General features: G+C 40.8%; 1 protein-coding gene across 1 annotated transcript in view; it reads left to right on the forward strand.

The window, feature by feature from the left end:
• The first annotated feature begins 3,641 nt into the window (after window positions 1–3,641).
• The window catches only part of UGT8 (UDP glycosyltransferase 8), a 111,387-nt gene continuing 93,693 nt past the window's right edge, over window positions 3,642–21,335 (forward strand). Inside the window, exons 1-2 of the mRNA XM_055588028.1 lie at window positions 3,642–3,931; window positions 4,120–4,252. The gene's annotated coding sequence lies outside the window, so the exon portion shown is untranslated. The remainder of the gene's footprint in view (window positions 3,932–4,119; window positions 4,253–21,335) is intronic.

Below are 21,335 nucleotides of genomic sequence, written 5' to 3' on the forward strand. Positions count from 1 at the left end.
AAAAATAAACATGGATGATAAAGCAAAGTTTTATTGAAGCCATTTTCTAATCATGAAAATAAATACTGCTTTAGAAAGACATAGAATAAACAATAAATAAGGACATACGAATAAGTTACATGATGTCTATCTGCTGCTGTTGCTGCCAAGTTGCTTCAGTTGTGTCCGACTCTGTGCAACCCCATAGACTGCAGCCCACCAGGCTCCCCCGTCCCTGGGATTCTCCAGGCAAGAACACTGGAGTGGGTTGCCACTGCCTTCTCCGATGATATCTATCATGTAACCAAAATTACTGAAAGTATAAGCTTTTTTTTGACTTGCCCTTATATAGAATATTTCTTTAGACAATTTAAAGATATATTTTTTTATGAGAATAGAAGTTCCCCATCACTTCCACAGTTCTAGAAATCTCTCTTTGTTCCTCCAATCATTCTTTGTTACAATTTGACCCACAGATCAGCATTTTTTTAAAGAAGCCTATAATGCATAATAAAACAGAATTAAGTTGAAAATTACATGTATTAAGCTTATAAAAAATGAAAAAAATGTACATATTTTAAAAATGGGATATGACACTAAGTAGAGTGTATAGTTAAACCTGAAAGCAGGAAGCAGATGTTTGCAAGAAAATAGGAGATGATAAGAAAGGAAAAAGGAAAGAGCCAAGAGAAGGTGAAGATGTGGTAGTGTGCCTGTTTTTGTCATATGGACTCTGCATGATCTTCATTCTGTTTGCCCTCAGGCTTAGTGTTTTTACAGAGAGTCAGAGTCCATAGGAAATAGGAATTAAACAAAATAATGGCCACAGTTTTAAAGTAGATACACAGAAAATTAAGCCTCTCTCATCACTAGGTATGTTTGCATTGTGATTGCCTATTAGCAGCTGTTTGGGGATAAAAGAGATGCAGCAAGACAGACTGGGTTTACGTGTTTCTTGAATTCCGAGATTTTCCCAAATGGCCAGGCTGCCTTTATGTACTTCAAAGTTTTCCCCGACCAAGTCTTAAAACTGCACTATGAGAGTCTGAGTAGACACAGTGACTCAGGGCATGATCTTTGATTCAGAATCAATTCCCAGTTTTGTCAATTTCCCTCTGTGAGCTTGCATGTTTGACTCCCCAACGTTCTACTACTCTGCCTTCCACAGGGAAAATGATATTATCTATCTCCAGGATTTTTATGAGGATTACATGAGATCAGTCTTGTTAACTTAGCATTGTGCCCGAAATTACACTTTAGAAACTCAAGTAGAAACCATAATAATCACTATTATTATTAATATTATGGAGTGCAGGATCAAATTAGGCCCAAAGAGTTTTTATGTACCTTCAGACTCTCTGAATTCCTCAGAGCTCTAAAATAGATAGTCACATTTCTTAGGAACTCAGCAGAGCTCAAACATCTAATTTGCAAAGTCAGTGATAGTTTCACTCATATGATACCCCACTGTGATATATTCAGATATTTGAGACAATTAGCAAGGGAGTGTTGGAATGTACAGCCACCATATTTCTCCCCATGATTAAACTTATTCCCATTCTTTTATAGTCTATATTATATCATCTACAAGGAGAAATGATATAAAACTGTACCATTCATAACTGATTAAAATTCCACAGTTCATGGTTAATAATCACCAGGCTAAGCTAGCATCCTTCATAAGTTATTTTTTTTTAATCTCCCAATAAAATAATATGGACCCAACTGGTTGAAGAATCATGAACATTAAAAAAAAAATTAACAACTGAGTATACTGATACACTTTGTCTACTGAAATAATGAGGGAATTATAATAACATACTTCAGGGTGGCTGGAACTTCCTTACTACAGATGTGCTATTCAACATTCTATAAACTAAAGCTAATGAGCAGAATTTCATGTGAATCTGGATGGGAACTTGGAAAATGGATTTATGAGAAATATGCATTCATCCTTCAAGAGAAGTAGCAAATGCTTTCATCATTTACTTTATCCAGCCATTCAGTCAATAATATTAAGTGTTAAATGCTGGTAGATCCTTAAAAAGTAGAGAAAGAGACTCAACGATTTTTTTGAATAATTTCAAGCTCCAAAAATGCAATTCAAGTATGTATACAATGACTGACTTAACATATTTTAAGTTATGGGATGTCATTTGTGTGCAGAGATGTGAGAAACTCAACAATCATTATATAAAGAGTGTTGTAGGCAATAGATAAAACAAAGAAACAACAAACATGGATATATCCCCACATACTAGAGCAACGCATTTTCTTTCCAAAAGTCTGACAAAATGTTACTTGACGGTCAGTTTACATGACTTTATTAAGCAAAGGATTGTGACACAAATTCTTAAAAATTTTTCATACAACTGCGTATTTTTGCTTAATTTCTAGTACTTTTTTTAACGAAGAATTTACAAATGCATTATCCAAAAAGTAGCTTGCAACTGCTTGAAGGATTACTTAAAGCTTGACAGTTGAGACAGGGGAGCTTTTAAAGTAAATGCTTAAATTCTCTTATGTCAGATTGTTATCCCTATTTACATTTTAGGTTTTTCTAATGAAATTAAATGGAAAATGATTATAGAGGTCAGTGATCTCCTTTGGTCAGGTACAAAGACTGAAAAAATATCCCCTGTGTTTCTAATCTGCAAAGAAGGTAAACACATTCTTTTTTGAAATCCACGTTTAGACGTCTATCAATGACTCTGGTACTTAAACATAGAAACATAAATAAAATGCTAATAGCAATGTATGTTAGTTTGTTTTTTTCCCCCCGCCTTTTAATGTTAAGTAATACTATGCACAATAAAACATAATTTCCGTTTTCTTTTCTAAGGGCACAAAATCCCAACCTATTTCTTAAATTCGGTTTGGAACAAGCACAGAACGGTTTGACTTGGCATTTTTTAAAATTCCCGTGTTTGGTGTTTAAACGTATAACGTTTATGTGCAGCGGCGGCATCTTAGCTTCTGCAGCTTACACCCCACATGATTTTTAGCTTTTCTGAAAGCTATGTCGTATATATACACATTGAATACATAGCCAATCATGTTCAGAGGAAAAGCGAACAACTATTAGACTTTCCTGGTTCCCGGGAGGACAGCACTCTAAGATCAGACTCTTAAAGTTACTTGGGCTCTGACTGGGGACGAGGGGAGGGAAGGTGAGGTACCACAGCAGTTCTGGGTATGCAAAACTGCTTCCTGGCTTTCTTGCCTGGACGCCAACTTGGCGAAGATCTGCTGCTGGCAAACACAGATCAGTCAGGATAAAGTCACCACAGACTCAACCAAGCAAAGCATAAATGGCTCTTTTCAGCACGAGTCTGTGAGGAAGGATGTTCCTGAGCCCAGCAACTCCATTTCCTTCCTCCAAGATTCCCAACTCGCCTTTTCTAAACCCTTTCTGACTTACAAGGCAGGTGGCTGATCACCTAAGCACCGCCCCCCCCCCCCCCCCCCCCGCCTTTCCTTCACTTATCTCCTTCATCTCCTAGCCAAAGTTCAACTTTTTCTTGGGTTCGGAAAGAAGGAGGCAGACTAGCAGGCTGGGAAGTTAGGGCAGGCGCGCTCCCACCACACCACCAGATTCGAGCGGCGCTGGTGCGACGGAAAAAGGCGGGCAGGGGAACAGTCGGGAGGTGGCAACGAGGGCACAGGGCACGCCTCGCAGGGGAACGGGGGCGGAGCCACGTGCCAGTCCCAGGGTTCCCAGCTCCAGCATCGGAGGGCTCGCGCGCCCCAGCCCGCCCGCCGCGCCGCCCGCCCGCGAGGATACCGGTCCTAGGACTCTGCGCTTCGCTCAGCCGGCGAGCGCGCGGCACGAAAGCGCGTCGACATCCATGCCCCGGCCGCGGGAGCAGGAGGCGCTCGCAGCTCCAGGCGTGTAATGCGAGGCTGAGCGCGTGGCGGCCCGCGTCGTGCCCTGCGGAGCCAGGCGCGGGAGGTGAGGGGCGCACTTCAGCTCAGCTCGCAGCGCGCGGGGCGGGGCGCGGCTGCTGGTGGGGCCCGGCCGCTTGCGGGGAGCCGCGGAGGAGCAGGCGCTCTGCGAACCCGAGGCAGGTCACGGTTAAAGCTTTGCCATCAATTCCGAGGCCAGAAAGTCCGTCCTAAGCTAACACGCTAACTCTGCAGCCTCCCTCACGACCCCAAGCCACCGAAGGCGGCGACACCTGATCCAGCACACAAACACGGGTCCCTTCTGTCCCCGGATACAATTACGCGGCGGAGACACACTCAAACTCACGCGCAGCAGCCAAGAGCCGAGGTAAGCGGAGGGACCACGCGGTTCCAGCGGGTGGAAGGGGGGAGGGTAGGCAAGAGGAGAGGGGCGTTGTTTGATCCCGGAGGTGAGTGCTGGGCGAATAACTGCGATCCTGGGGTGGGGGTTAGGGATCCGAAAGTGCAGTTGCGGTTGGGCTGAGGGAGTTAAGGGTTGGGGGTGGGTGGGAAGGAAGACCGTGAGCTGGGGCGGAGGGGTGTGAAGCAGATCTTTCCAAGCTGCCCCAGTCGCGCCTGTGCGCCCTTCCCTCCCATATGGCTCTCGATTGAGGGTCCTCTCGCGTTCGCGCGTGCAGCCTGAGAGGGCATAAGGCGGCGCGGATCTGGCCAAGGACTTTGCACTTGACCCTGGAGGGATGGGCACCGCGGAACCCCAAGGCCATAGCCCGCTGCCAGCCAGGGATGGGGGCCCCGGGAGGTGCTTCTTCGGAAACTCTCTAACTCTCCTCCACTTCGTCCTCTCCTTGAGGGGGAACTAGACCTGGGTGAGTTGAGGAAGGGCGTGGCTGGGGGCACCGACACAGGGACCTTTCAGTGCCCGCAAGCCCGTGCAACCCTGGGGAATGCACAGTAGTGGCAGGGTCTCCGCGCGGATGCGGGGACCATATGGCGTGCCCTTGCTCTAGGGAAGCATGTGCGGATGAGAGAGGAGTCGAGAGAAAGGACGCGCTGCAGAAAGTAGGGCGCCTTCCATGGACCGGAGGAGCGGAGAGGGGGCCTGGGATATGCGGTTCGTAGTTGTACCGGGCAAACCGCGTAGGGGCGCAAGATTAAGCCGTGCGACCCGGCAGAAGGACAGTCACGGGTGGCGAGGGGTTTATTCAGTCTGTATATGTAAATTCACTGCTTTAATAAAGGGTTTATGAAGTTGAGTACCGGAACGTGCCACTCTGCAGCACTTCCTTAAGAAAGGACCACCTCTGTACCTGTACCGCTGGTTCCCATCACCTCAAAGCAACTCTGGGAGCCAGGAGGGAAGAAAGTGAAAGAACTTCTGAAAGTCTGCAGACTAACTCAGTCGACTGGATTGTGTTAACTAGTCATCCTCAAGGGGAAGAGGGCGTATGACAAGAGTGAGGAGTGGGAAGCATTTTCAACTAGGCATGACCCAAGAGTCACCTCTATTATGAATCGGTGATAGAGGCAGCCTTTTGTTTCAGGTGGCTTCTATCCAGAAAAGGTAGAAAAAACGCTACTCTAAACCTTCAGGCTGTCATCTTGTATAATGAGTTTTTCAAGATTAATGACATGAAGATGTGCTAGTTTGGCTAGATGCAAGAGTGCTGTTGTTTCTATATCTGATAATTTCGTGTTCAAAGAAAAATGCCTCCACTCAGAATTGGTGTAATTGGTGTGCTTTATTTCCACTTATTCCCAGAAAAAAAAAAAGCCACTTGAAGAAAGGAGGGAAAGTGCTTTTTAAATGGTATTTTAATAGTATTAGAAGTAATCGCATTTTATTCCCTGGAGATTTTTAAATTAATTGTAGAGTCATGCACATCAATATTGTATAGTGAGGGAATCGGCACTTTGCATTCATTGAATCCGATCATAAATCAGTCTATGTTTTTTTCTGTCTCAGAGAAACAGTGGACTAGTTTTCTCCTATAGAAACTTATCTCCAGGCAGTTTGAGGTTTGCTTTTGGAATGTCTCTGTTCAACTATTCTAGATAATTCCAGAAAAAAACACTGGAGTATTATTTGTTTTGCCTGCCACCCACAAGGTAAAATTGTGTTTTGTGGTTTACTGCTAGAGGAGTGTTTAAAAACTACAATAAAGCATAATGCCCTGACATTTAGTAATAGCCTGATAGTATATTAGTAGCTTGGGTGTAATTGAGTGAAAACTGTACTTGTGACTTTCTCTTGATGATACTGCTATAGATAATACTACTATAGAGATCAAACTCTTATATCTAAACTTTCCAGAGCGCTATGCTTATGGTGTTAATGCCTGGAGCACATATTAGAATAAGTAAACCAATGCAGTAAATAAAAATACTTATAACAGACTTTATCTTTTGTAAAGTCTTTTGTTGTATGTAAAGAGTTTGATAGTTCACATTTGATTTAAATTACTTAAAACATTTCATGGTATCTTATAAATAACCATCAGCTTAATTACTATGTAAATAGAGATGGCCAAGGAACAAAATAACCACACTCTCAATTCTTAGACTCCTTTTCAAGGTTATTATGTACCTGTTTATCAGATAATATTGACTTGATGCTGTTTAATTCACATTAAGTTTCCAGAGTACACCAAGAGTAAGACACTTTGGATTGTTTTTGCAATATATAATGAAACCGCATTTATTTGACACTATCTGGGTTGTTGCTTATTTCAGTCAATTCAGTTTAGTCGCTCAGTCGTGTCCGACTCTTTGCGACCCCATGAATTGCAGCATGCCAGGCCTCCCTGTCCATCACCAACTCCCAGAGTTCACTCAGACTTACGTCCATCGAGTCGGTGATGCCATCCAGCCATCTCATCCTCTGTCGTCCCCTTCTCCTCCTGCCCCCAATCCCTCCTAGCATCAGAGTCTTTTCCAATGAGTCAACTCTTCGCATGAGGTGGCCAAAGTACTGGAGTTTCAGCTTTAGCATCAGTCCTTCCAAAGAACACCCAGGACTGATCTCCTTTAGAATGGACTGGTTGGATCTCCTTTACATAAGCACATTTTCTAAATAGCTGACCCCTCACACCATTCATTACTGAAACTTTAAAAATTTAGCTATTAAAGCAAGCAATGTCTAAATGTTTCCCTCTTAGTTGGTCCCCAGGATGTAAGCTAAATTTTTTTGTTGGATTGTCTTTATGAACATGAATTCATAAAGAATTGAATAGTGTTATATTTCTTGAGGTGTATAGAGCTGGTTTTGTTTATGGTAAATGGTCTCAGCCTGCCCAGTTGAAATACTAGAATGGAGACATAAGTACTATTCTCTTTCTCTCTCTCTTTTTTTTTTTTTTTTGTGGTTTTTCTGGGTCCTCTTTCTGTTATCAGCTATCACTTTCTACTGCTGTCAGACTGTAAGCGGGTCCTGCTGCTGTATCTGTTGTCTTTTTTTGGCTTCTGAAATGATGTGGGCTATTGCTCTAGTATAAAGCCTGTGTAATTTGTGACAGATACATGCTGTTCTCACATGCTGGGCTATATAGTGAGCTCAGTTGCTGAGGTTCCTAGATGTGTAGCTTCTATATAAGTGGTTTTAAAGTGTTTTTTTAAATAGAAAATTTGTATATGAGATCTTTAGAAGGGTGTCTTAATTTCAGACATTCAGTCTTCTGGAAGATCTTTGCTTTTCTGAGAAATCAAAGCAACCCTTTAATAAAAGAGTTTACTTTCCTGATGGTAGCCCCAGGTTATCTTTGTGTAAGGATACATATATGATGATATTTTACATTCTACTTCCTGCCACTGAAATTGACTAGCTGTTCACAATGTTGACAATATTTCTCTTCTCTGAAAGCCATGAATAGTGTGATTTGGTAATCCTGGTTCCCATACTTGATGCTAGGTGAATCATTTCAATACTGTTTTGCATACCCATATACAGAGGGGCTACATAATCAAATGAATTTGAATAAAGTTGTTTTAGTTAGTCTTGAAAACAGTGGTAATCATATCTTCCTAAAGTATTTTACAAACATCCTTCTTTTTTCAATAAATACTTATTACTTTCAATAAATGCTTATTAAAATACATACTATGCATTGGGCACTGTGGTCTTGTACACTGGGGATATGCAGACATAAAGACCACGGGAGGACTCTGGGTTTAAGAGGATTAGATAGACAGAAAACAAGTTAGTTTCAATATAGTTTTAATATAGTACTGTTTGTTCTGAGAGTGCTGTGATAGACATACTCAGAGCGCCCTAAATAGGCATTTGGACGTGGCCAGTTCTACATGGGGACAGACACTAGAGAGGCTTCATAGGGAAGGTAACAGCAGAGATTAACCAGACACGGTAATCAGAAGGTAACCAGTTAAGGGCATGATCATGGAAGACTGTTTGTCATCCTAAGATGCATAGACCATTTTCTCTTCAGTGTTGTTTTAAACTAAAGAGTGATGAGAAGACAGCTCTCGCAGCTGTCTAGCAGGATTGATCTGAGTTGGGAGACAGGAATAACAAGTCAGAAGGCATTGAGGTGATCTTGTTAAGAGAAGTTGAGGACCTTACACCAATATGGTGGCAGTGAGATGAAGAAAGGGGCTTGGTCACACAGATGTTAAGGTGGTAGAATCTCTTGGATTAGATGGTTAGCTGGTGGGTGGTATGGGAGGACAGGATAGGGACTTTAACGGAGAAGCAGGTTCGAGGACCAAGGATGGTAGAGTTCAGTTTTGGAAATGTAGAATAAGAAGTGCTTATAGAAAATCCAGCTGGAAATGAGTGTCCAATGGATCATTGCACAGAAGTTCTGAGCTGGAGGTCTGGGCTGCATTTGTTGTTGTTCAGTCATTCAGCCATGTCTGACTCTTTGCGAACCCATGGACTGCAGCACACCAGGCTTCCCTGTCCTTCTCCATCTCCTGGAGTTTGCTCAAACTCATGTCCATTGACTCAGTGATGCCATGCAACCATCTCGTCCTCTGTCGTCCCCTTCTCCTCCAGCCTTCAATCTTTCCCAGCATCAGGGTCTTTTCTAATAAGTCAGCTCTTCATATCAGGTGGCCAAAGTATTGGAGCTTCAGCTTCAGCATAAGTCCTTCTAGTGAATATTCAGGATTGATTTCCTTTAGGATTGACTGGTTTGATCTCCTTGCAGTCCAAGGGACTCTCAAGAGTCTTCTGGCTGGATAGGTAGGTACGTAAATGGGTGGATGAGTGGGTGGACTTCTTTAGCCATTTTCAACATACAGGTTGTTGCCAAAAAAAGGAAGTGAGTGGATCTTCTAGGGCAGGTTCAGAGAGTAAGAGGGAATTAGAGGCCTGGGGAGATCCTAAAATTTAAGAGTTGGTAGAAATACAGGGAGTAGTAAAGAAAGAGAAGGTAAAATGCAAGTTGGGAGGACAATTACTGGAGAGTTGTTTTTAGCAACTGAAGGAAGGAAGAATTTCAAGATATGAGAAGCTGAATACTAAGATGGGGGGTATTAGACAGTCCTGGTTCTGCCCCTGACTATCTCTGTGACCTTGAATTCAGAGCTTAGTTCCCTTTCCTCATTTACATAATGAAGATCAAAGTGTGACTTCCCAGGGCTACTGTGAGGATCAAATGAGGTAAATAAAGCTCAGTGACTGGAAGGTTACTGGTTTGTGTTCAATAAGTGCTAGCTGATTTTATGGAAACTTCAGTCACTTCGGACTCTTTGTGATCCCATGGACTGTGGCCCGCCAGGTTCCTTTGTCCATGAAATTTTCCTGGCAAGAATACTGGAGTGGGCTGCCGTTCCCTTCTCTAGGGAATCTTCCCGACCCGGGAATCGCACCCAGGTCTCCCGCGTTGCAGGCGGGTTGTTTACCGTCTAAGCCAGCAGGGAAGCCCTTTGTGGAAGCAGAACTTGGATTCTGTAGATACTGTTGCTTATAGCAGTCCTCCTTTTCAGGGTTTAGGGAGGTTAAGAGGGGCTTCCCTGGTGGCTCAGATGGTAAAAAATCTGCCTGCAGTGCCGGAAACCAGGGTTCAGTCCCTGGGTTGGGAGATCCACTGGAGAAGGGCATGGCAACCCAGTCCAGTATTCTTGCCTGGAGAGTCCCATGGACAGAGGAGCCTGGGGGGCCACAGTCCTGGCCTCACAGAGTCAGACACAGCTGAGTGAATACTCTTTCACTTTAAGATGGAAACTTTATTATATTTATAGCCTTTGAGGAAGAAGCCAGTACAATAGCGGCAATTGAAAATTTTGAAGGGAGAAGAGAGAACTTCGGAACCTGTTCCTGAAGGGGCATGGGTGGGATTGGGTCAGGAGCTCTGGAGAGGATTTAGTGTCCTCAGGGAAGGGCATGCTCCCACCAGCCTGGAGGGTCCAGAGCAACTTGGCTGCTTTTTAAAAGCCTCTGGTAATCAAATCATAAACATTTTTAACATTTTATTTAAAGTTTCTTGATATTTAAGTGAGTTCTAATTTCTCAGGTAATCCAATAAGGCCAAAGATTATTCATTTTAAAAGACTCTGAAAACAAAAACAAACAAAAAAGATAGGTGATATTAAAGCAACAAAATATAATTTAATGTTTGATTCAGATGGCACTTCCATGTCAAATGGTGTCTTAAAATCAACATTGTGGAAAGCAGGTATTAACCTGTGTAGTAGAGGAGGGACTGATTCATAGATTTCTTAAAAAATTGAGCTGACCATAGTAATATTTTAAAATATCTCCTTTTTTCCTTAGGATTTTCTCTATTTGGTTGAAATAGTGCTCTATATTAGAAACATCTGAAATTAGGTTTCTACTTTAATATGTATATGGATTTTTTTGCCATGCATTTAGTGGGTATTTTGAAAAAATATTTATATATATGAACTGGTTTGGGAGCCAATCAACAATAACATAGTACATACTGTTTACCAAGTGGTAGTTAGGCATATTGGTGGTTAATTAATTAATTATTATTCTTTTTTAGTTCAAATTAAGAAGTCTGTTTCAAAACATACTTATCAACATTTACTCCTTATCATTTTTTTATATAGCATGAAGAATAGTACATAGTTTTGGGACACCCAATAAATGTTTTTTGAGTAAAATGAAATTAAATATTCAGTATTTTTAAGATGAACTGAAGTCCATTATGTATGTAGTTTTTAACCTGTGATGACCTTCTTTCCCTGAAGTTCTTTACCTACATTTTTGTTATCAGGACCTCTGTGTTTTGGAGTTGAGTTTTGGTCTGTTGTGCTAACTCCCTCTCAGTGTATGGTCCCACTCTTGCAAACCATAGTGGCCTATGTAGGTGATTTTCAAAGACTTCTGAAAGTTCCATATTGTATATTCACAAACTCAGCTTTGGACTCTATATTGTCCTGTTCAGGACTCCCTTACAGAGATGACAGATGCCACAGTGAAATTGACTTAGACATGAGGTCAGCATTTAGGGGTTCAGAGCCCAGATGAAAACGAAACTTTTGGGTTTGTCAATGGCAGGGTGTATAGGACAGCCAGGTAAGTTCTCAGTCTCTGGCTATAAGTAGTAAAACATTTGGATTAGGTAGAAAAAACATGTAGTTAGGAACGTTTCAGAGATACTGTGTATTTTGCTAATAACTCTCTTCTGTTTGTCTGAATTTTTAATAATGGAAACAATCCTATATTGGAGGTATAATTTCCCTTGACTTGATTGAGATAACAGAAATGTACCTAGAGGTATTGCCTTTCACTAAATAAATTTATATTGTAACTGCTTTGGTAAGTATTTGCCTCATTTGAGAATATTATGAATACAGACATATGTGTAAAATCACTTCACACTTTTCAGTTAGGTTTTAAAGAAATTTAATACTTGAAACATTTTCAAGACACCAAGTTATACTTTTTTAGCTGTATATTGGCCATAACTTGCTTTAATAATAACCATGGGGCTGATTTTACTCCATGTGAGATATTGTAGCTTAAACAAAATGTTCTCATGGATTAAGAAAAATTTTAAGCAATAGAATCATGTGCAGATATGCCTTGATTTTTATAATATGTTCCTGAAAAGTTATATAAAATTTCGTTTTTATAAATTGAATCATATTTGTAGAATTTAAAAGTTTCAAAACACTTCAAAGTAAGGCAGAATTTAAACTTTAAAATATAGGTGATGGGTATACAGATTTTTTTATATTAATCTTTATACCTTTCCATATGTTTGAAATAGTTGACAGTCCAGAAAAATATGGACAATGATTTTAAAGCATATCATATTTAAAATGTACCCATTTAAAACAATCTCAGATTCCGTGATGGTTCAGTGGTAAAGAATCTGCCTGCCAATGAGGGAGATGCAGGATTTATGGGTTTGATCCCTGGGTCGGGAAGATCCCCTGAAATAGGAAATACAATCCACTCCAGTGTTCTTGCTGTGAAAATCCCATGGAGAGAGGAGCCTGGTAGGTTACAGCCTGTGGGGTCGCAAAGAGTCGGATACAACCGAGCGACTAACACACACACACACACACCAAGCAATATCAAAGTACATCTGTCTCTAAAAAAAAAAAATCTCATTCTGATTAATCTGTTTTGCAAACTCAGACTTTCCTAATGGACTTAAGCAAACACACACAACAGCAACAAACTGCAAGGACACCTCTGTACCACACAGTAAATAATATAGTCACATCCAGCATCTTAAACTTGTAAGATAAAGGCTTAATCTGATTCTCAATCGTAACCACATTGTAATATCCCTTGTTCAGAAGAGAATGCATAGACAGGGATTTTTTTTTTTAAACTAGCACTAGAGTGAGCCCTTCAGTGATGTTGCCTTCCTACATTGAGACAGCTGCCCTGAGACTGGGTGGATGGCGTAGATCCCTAGCTGTGGCTGCTGCTTCTGAAGGCCATGTGCTTTTCATAGCCTTTGCATTTGTGCTGTGAACCTGTGGTTCATTTGTACTGTCATCCAATTGGGAGAGCTGGACTTAGAAGAAAACTAGTCAGACAGGTTTGCCTGTCTATTTAGAAAGGGGCGGGGGGAGCTGGAGGTGGCAGCAAAATTTGTGCGTAAAGTCAAGGGTGAAGCTATTTTAAGGAATATTAATGCTAATCACTGTTTTTTCCTGGTTTTGAAAACACTTCAGTGGCATTTTTGAGAATATATTAATACCTTAATGGAGCTAGAGTGATCAGAAGACAAACTGGAAGGAGAAGTAGATAAGAAACAGGGAATTAGAGCAAGATGGAGAGTGGGAAAGGAGACTATATGGGAGGGGAAGGAAAGAAAGAAAAAAAGCAGAAGAGAATGAGTGCTTCAGTGGCCTATGTGGGCTTTGTGTGGACCTGGAGCACCGTAGCAGGAGACTATAGTATTGATCTGAGCATGAGTTTAATAAAAACCAGTGCCTGTGATCCTCCACATTCAGAAGAAGGAACACTACTGGCTCAGGGCTGAGGTGTACCAGGAACATTGGTGGCCAAATGTAGCCACCATCTCGGACACTACCTTTATGTTGCAAATACTCAGTTCCTTTGAGCAGCAGTAAAATCTTAAGCATTGCCTGTCCAGTAGTGTTAGTCACACAGTCATGTCCGACTCTTTGCGACCCCATGGACTGTAGCCCACCAGGCTCATCTGTCCATGGAATTTTCCAGGCAACAATACTGGAGTGGATTGCCATTCCCTTCTCCGGGGTATCCCTACACAGGGATTGAACCTGGGTCTCTGGCATTGCAGGCAGGTTCTTTACCACTGTGCCGTGTGGGGAAGCCTGTCCAGTAGGTCATCACACCTTTCAAACCATGGAGACACAGCACTCTGGGGTCACCAGGACAGGTGTAATGTTTGGACCCGGGCTCCTGGCCCTTCGTTTTCACCTGGCAGTGCTGGCTCTCAGAGCTCCCTGTTATCGGGCTCCCCTCTGACCCCCCTCTCTACTTCCTCCTGTCCCCCCGGCATGGTTCTGTTCACTGGGTTCCCTTTGTCTCTCTAGGTGTTTGCTTCAGGATATCCCCTATCTGAACAGCTCTGCTTTTTTCCCTCTGGGCTTGCAAACTGTCATCCTTCATGGTTTCGATACTCTAGTCCCAACTCAGACTATTGTGTCCTAGTTTCTATTACTTTCCTTTGCCTTTCATTTCTGTATTTGGCTGTGATAGTTAAACACTTGGTTATGTTAATTCTCCCTCTGAGAAGAGTATGTGCAGTTCGAGGGTGGACTTTCACTCTGGGTTTCCCCATAAGGCCTTGGACAAACATACTAATCAGAGATAAGATATTTAAACATGGTTGAATGATACCTTCTGTGACTCAGAACAGGAAAGGAGGTAAATCCCCTAAAACGCTGTGTGTATATTAATACTTTTTTCCTGTTTTTTTTTTTTTTTTAAAAAAAAACACATCATTCAAACTAGAAACATTCTCTTTCTTTGTAAATGAATCGTTCTGCATAGACTGCTGTATCATTTAGTTATGACAGCAAAAAAAAAAAAAAGGTTTGGTCTGTAGAAAGATCATATTATAGGTCTTTGAATTCTTTATTATAAAATATGTAATGATTTGGTATATTGTTTAAAAATTTTTAAAAATAGTTTTATTGAGATATGGTTCATACATCATCCAATTCACCCACTTAAAGTATACAGTTGGATGGTTTTTTATATATATATATATTTTTATTTTTTATTTTATTATAAATTTATTTATTTTAATTGGAGGCTAATTGCCCTACAATATTGTATTGGTTTTGCCATAATCAACATGAATCCGCCACGAGTGTGCGCGTGTTCCCCATCCTGAACCCCCCTCCCACCTCCCTTCCCGTACCATCCCTCTGGGTCATCCCAGTGCACCAGCCCCAAGCATCCTGTATCATGCATCGAAGCTGGACTGGCGATTTGTTTCATATATGATATTATACATGTTTTAATGCCATTCTCCCAAATCATCCCACCCTTGCCCTCTCCCACAGAGTCCAAAAGATTGTTCTATACATCATGGAGATTTTTCTTTTAAAATTTACCCAGAGCTTCTAATGGATGGAAGTACATTCACAGCTAATTTTAGGAAAGACTAATAAGAGCAAATGACACAGATAATTAAGTGCATTTAGTTTTTAATTTGTATTTATATTTGAATATGGACTTCCCTGGTGGCTCAGATGGTAAAGAATCTTCCTGTAATGCAGGAGACCCAGATTCGATCCTTGGGTCAGGAAGATCCTCTGGAGGTGGAAATGGCAACCTATTCCAGTCTTCTTTCCTGGGAAATCCCATAGACAGAGGAGCCTGGTGGGTTATGGCCCATGGGTCACAGAGTTAGACATGACCGAGTCAGACATGTCTGATGTCAAGAAACAGTAGTTGGAGAAAATGATTACACATATTAGGAAGCTCTGACTTGAAGCAATCAAATCATCCTCTCTCCCTGACCCCCTGGTAAGACCTTCAGTTAACCAGAAGCACAGGATGAGTTCTTTTCCCTCATACCAAAGTTTTCTGGTTCATAGTGTCTCCTCTTCCATGTCATTATGGGCAGGGCTGTAGGAGTAGCAATAGGAATAAGACTAGATCTTAAGAAATCTCAGTAACAACAAAAAAGGAAATTGACCGGTTAAGTAAGACTGTTAATAAGAACTGATGCCTGACTCTGTTATTTGCCAGTTTTAAATAATTCATGTGAGCTTTAAGAAGTAATTTTGTTTTGATCAGTTAGACTTTATCTGAACATATGGGCTTCCTTTGTGGTTTAGCTGGTAAAGAATCTGCCTGCAATGTGGGAGACCTGGGTTCAATCCCTGGGTTGGGAAGATTCCCTGGAGAAGGGGAAGGCTACCCACTCCAGTGTTCTGGCCTGGAGAATTCCATGGATTGTGGTTGCAAAGAGTTGGAGACTGAGTGACTTTCACTTTCACTGAGCATATGCCTGAGAATAGAATGTACTTTTTGTTCAAATTTCTAAATAATGAAAGCCATTCAGAAACAAGGTCCTCTGGCTGTCCTGCATCTTCTTTTTGCTGTCCCACTCTTTCTTTCAGTCCACTTACATCGTCTTCCTTTGTGAAGATGATGTCCCTGCCTTTGTGGTGAGCTCAGAAGAGTGATCCTAGTGATCGGCTTACACATTGTCAGGTAAGGATGTGGATAGAGGTGTGTGTGGAGAGGGGAGGGCGGTGGAGTCTGCCCATTTCTAGAGTAGGATCTGGTCATTTTACTCAAATCATCCTGTGTAGCAGTTGCCCAGCCTCTGTATAAGCCCAGATGCTTTATGCTTTCTCATCAGTATTTTTACCAGTAAAGATCACTCAGCTTGCCATTTTTATACTAAGCAAATGCAGCCCTATTCCTATATCCCTACTCTGCTCACAAGGGCATGGAAGGGGAGAGACATTTTGAACCAGACATATTGAATTCCAGGAGGTTTGTGAGATGAGCGTCTGTAACAGAGAAGAATTGATCCAACCATTCATTCACAAGCAGCCTATTATGTGTTAGATGTCTTCTGCCTCAGAGCCAAAATATACAGTGGGTTTTAAAAATCTAGTATAACATTGAAAGGCTTTTTGAATATTGCTAATTTGCTTCGTGTACCCCAGAATTTTATTAAAAAAGCCTATTATCTGACATGTGGCAGTGGCAACTTTAGAGAGTCTTTTTATGGTACAGGTAAGAGATACTGAATTAGGACCCAGGAAACCTGAGTGTTAGTTCCGACTCTGCCAATGAGTAACTAGGAACTAGCCAAGTGATGCTTGGCAACCACTGCCTGAAACCTTGTTCCTTTCTCTACAAATGAAAGGGTTTAGACTCAGTTATCTTTAGTTTTGAAATTAGGACTTTGATTTATTTTATAAAATATGAAATACATATTTAAAAAACATATTTGGCATCATTTCATAACAAATGTATTAAGTACCAATGTTTAAGCATATTTATATTATGTTTTCAAGACTGTTAACAATGGCAGTGATATACAAAAGCCTTCTCTGGCCTTGCTTCATTCTGTTGAACATCAGGTTTAATCCTAGATGCTTAGAAGCCACAAAACTACATTTTCACTTGTTAACAAGGGAGTCTCAGAGAATGCATTCTGTCTTTCTGTAGAACCTACCAAAATCTTCCTCTTCTGGGGACTAATACAACTTTGCAGTTTTATCTGATACTCCATAACAAACTTCTCTTTCTGACTTCACTAGCATTTTATGAGACTACAGTTGGGAAATGTGTTATTTGCTCATTCTCCAGGACTTTCAAGGAATTAAATAGGGAAATATCCAGAGTTATTTTAAATTTGTTTTTGGTTATATTTGTTCAGACATTTTTTATTTGAAAACATGTTAAAAATATCACAAAAGGATTTATCTTTTGACTCTTAATAATGTTAATGTAGATAATGTTTACAATTTAAACTAGTGATATAAAGGAAGGATATTATTAATAAGTAGGAGAAAAAAAATCTCATGATCTTTTGTGAACCTAGTACATTTCTGAAACTTTAAGATTCTCTAGGTGATGGTGTATTGAAAAGCTCTCTTCCCCCACGTATGATTTTGTCCCATTGTGGCAGGATATGAAAACTTGATCTGAATTTCCTCCGCATTGACTGTGGTATTCTGCTAATTAAAATCCCAATGAATGAGAGCTAATAAAAGCCCTAATGAAACATTTTAAAACATGAATAAAATGTCAGTTTTTTTTAAGAAAGCAAATGCCTACCGGAACTTAAAGCCTCACACAGAACCAGTTGTATGATGTATGAAACTTTTCTCATTTGTTTAAGGATGAGATCAGCATCAGAACAAAGAGTTTCCTTATTGTTGGCTGAATGTTGAGCGCATGGTACAGGAACATGGAGATACCTGTGCCAGCCTAGCAGCGAAAGAAACCCACGCTGCATCTGTGTGTGTGTGTAAAATCGCAAACTTTTCCCTCTATTAATGATTCTCAAAATGATCTTTGGACCAGTAGAAACATCACCTGAAAATTTGTTAGGTGTGCGTCCCAGATCTCTGGGAACAAACAGTGGACAGGCCTGTAAGTCTGTCCATTTACAGCAAGCTTGTCAAATGATTCTGCTGCTTGCTGAAGTGTGAGATCCGCTGATCTGTGATAATAAATGTAATCATTTCCAGTTTTCTCATGTAATGAAAAATTTCTAGTCATTTTAGGGACAAAAGAAAAATCCAATATGAATTTCAAAATGTTTTCCTGCTTAATACTTCCTGGCTAGTTTTTATAACCTAAATTCATGATACTGTATTTTATATACTAACTGGTTATTTAGGAATATTCAAGTATTCTTGGTTCTGCCAGCACACACATATAAATACACATACACACACACACAAGCCCCTCAGTTTATTAAAAGACACCACCAGAAAGTGGGTTGGTGGGAATGTAAATTGATACAGCCGCTATGGAGAACAGTATGGAAATTCCTTAAAAAAACTAGGAATAAATCGACCATATGACACACCAATCCCTCTACTAGGCTTATACCCTAATTGAAACCATAATTGAAAAAGACACATGTACCCCAATGTTCATTGCAGCACTATTTACAATAGCTAGGACATGGAAGCAACCTAGATGTCCATTGACAGATGAATGGATAAAGAAGTTGTGGAACATATACACAATGGAATATTACTCAGCTATAAACAGGGGTGCATTTGAGTCAGTTCTGATGAGGTAGATAAATCTAGAGCCTATTATACAGAGTGAAGTAAGTCAGAAAGAGAAAAGTATCTTATATTAATGCGTATATATGGAATCTGGAAAGATGATGCTGATGAACCTATTTGCAAGGCACCGATGGCAATGCAGACATAGAGCACACGCCTGTGGCCACAATAGGTGAAGGAGAGGGTGGGACGAATTGACAGAGTATCACTGAAACATATGTACTACCATATTTAAAATAGATAGCTAGTGGGAATTTGCTATATGACACAGGGAGCTCAAAGCTGGTGCTCTGTGACAGTCTAGAGGGGTGGGATGGGGTGTGAGATTGGAGGGAGGTTCAGGAGGGAGGGGACATGTGTATATCCATGATTGATTCCTCCTGATACATGGCAGAAACCTACACAATATTATAAAGCAATTATTTTCCAATTAAAAGTTAATTAAAAAAAAGAAAGTGGGTTGGATTAGTTTACTTTTGTGTATTTTACTGTGATTTTGTGTAAATGTAACCCAGTGGCTTTCAGTAGCATAATCCCCTGGGGAGCATTAAAAAGAAAACAAAAAATGCTAAGACCTAGGTAGGCCCTAGGTCTACATCAGAAATTCTAACTGATGTAGGATGGGGGTGGCAGGTTTTCGGGTGTCTCTGGTTTTCCTGGGCTCCCCTGTGACTATAATGTGCGTTCACAGTTGAGAGACCCTGGAGGGTTGCCCTGTGCTGGAAGATTGGCTCCCTGCCACACATATCAGTTCCTTAAAAAAAAATGTATATTAGGTTGCTGCTGCTGCTGCTGCTGCATCGCTTCAGTCGTGTCCGACTCTGTGCGACCCCAGAGACGGCAGCCTACCAGGCTCTCCCTTCCCTGGGATTCTCGAGGCAAGAACACTGGAGTGGGTTGCCATTTCCTTCTCCAGTGCTTGAAAGTGAAGTCACTCAGTCGTGTCTGACTCTTTGCCACCCCATGGACTGCAGCCTACCAGGCTCCTCTGGTCCTTTAATTGTTTTAAGCAAATTGTCTTTTGTGTGTGATTAACAAATAATTTGCTTTCCAGTACGTTATTGGTGGTGTTGACTCCCTGACCGCTTTATTGATCGTGTTTTATGACTCTCCATTCTGCCTCTTGGCTTCACTCTGCATCCTCGCTTTGCTCACAGTGTACTGCGCATACCTGTAGCATCTTGTGTCACCAGAGAGCTTGTCAGAGATAAATCATCTGGGGCCCCACACCAGACGTGCTGAATCATAATTGCATTTTAACAGTATCCCTGTGAAATTTGTCTTCACAGTAAAGATTCTCTAGAACATAAGGTTTAAACTCAGGGTAAATTGCATTTTTCTTTGTTTTTTCCTCAGCATCCATTGATCTGGCCTTAACTATTTTTATCATTTCAATCTCATTAAACCTATTCTTAACCTATTCTTAAATTAAACCTATTAAGAATTAAACCTATTCTTAAAGCTTATTTTTCAATAAGCTTTAGACTATAAGTGGTTTTCCAGACCATCTAATTTAATATCCTCACTGGCAGGTGAAGAAAATTAGGTGCAGAGAAATTAAATGACATGGCCTAAATTACCAAGACTATGGATTTGGGCATCCATAGTTGCTTGCCGTCGGAGAAGGCAATGGCACCCCACTCCAGTACTCTTGCCTGGAAAATCCCATGGACAGAGGAGTCTGGTGGGCTGCAGTCCATGGGATTGCTAGAGTCGGACACGACTGAGCGACTTCACTTTCACTTTTCACTTTCATGCATTGGAGAAGGAAATGGCAACCCACTCCAGTGTTCTTGCCTGGAGAATCCCAAGGACAGGGGAGCCTGGTGGGCTGCCGTCTATGGGATCGCACAGAATGGGACACGACTGAAGCGACTTAGCAGCAGCAGCAGCAGCAGTTGCTTGCCGTGTGTGTGTGTATGTGTTTTCCTTTAATTGTAGGGACATCATGATAGGGTCACTTACAACAATTTTACTATCATAATATAAACAACTTGAAATATGAACTACCTGAAAAGACAATCAGGTTACTCAAATATGACACATATTCAAAACACCAAAATTTTAAATACACGTTGACATTTATTTAAATTATATATCTAAAGTGACATTGAAACACTTTACTAATAAACTAATATTTCAGATTATAATTTGTGTAATTTAGTGGTGATGGGAAAGTAGAATATGTGGTATTAAACTTAATGAAAATCGAAAGGTAATGCATGTCCTTATAAATTACTAAAACTGTGTCCATGCGTTCCTGAGATATTGCAGGCACTTTATCACAAGACATTTAAAATATTTGGGGAGTGTTTATTTGTTTATTCTGGGTTCTTCAGGAACAGGGGATGGGCCTTTTTCTTTTTCACATCCACAGGAGAGTTGAGCTTTATCAGATCTTTAGATTTCAGATCGACACATCCACTGCATCACTTGTGTATCTCTTATTGCAGATAAGAATTAAGTGTGAGATCCTTGTCTCTCAATCTGATGGTTGAATTCATCAAAAACCCCAGCTGCTTCTTACAAGTGCAGATTTGGGGATTTCCCCCAGACTTCATAATAGCCTGTGTGTTGAAAAGACTGGAATCTGCATTTTTAGTTAGCACTGTAGGTGTTTCATTTGGATGCACACATTTGAGAATCATTTCATTAGGGGATTACATTTTGTTTAATATAGTTAAATTTAATTGCCACCATTGAGCATTGAATACATATATTGTACTAGGTACTGACTGCCATGTCTGTTGGTATCCGTATTATCCTGTTTTTCTTTTCTCTCTATTTTCTTGTTT

The sequence above is a fragment of the Bubalus kerabau genome, chromosome 7, assembly GCF_029407905.1.
Source record: "Bubalus kerabau isolate K-KA32 ecotype Philippines breed swamp buffalo chromosome 7, PCC_UOA_SB_1v2, whole genome shotgun sequence".
Taxonomy (NCBI): Eukaryota; Metazoa; Chordata; class Mammalia; order Artiodactyla; family Bovidae; genus Bubalus; species Bubalus kerabau.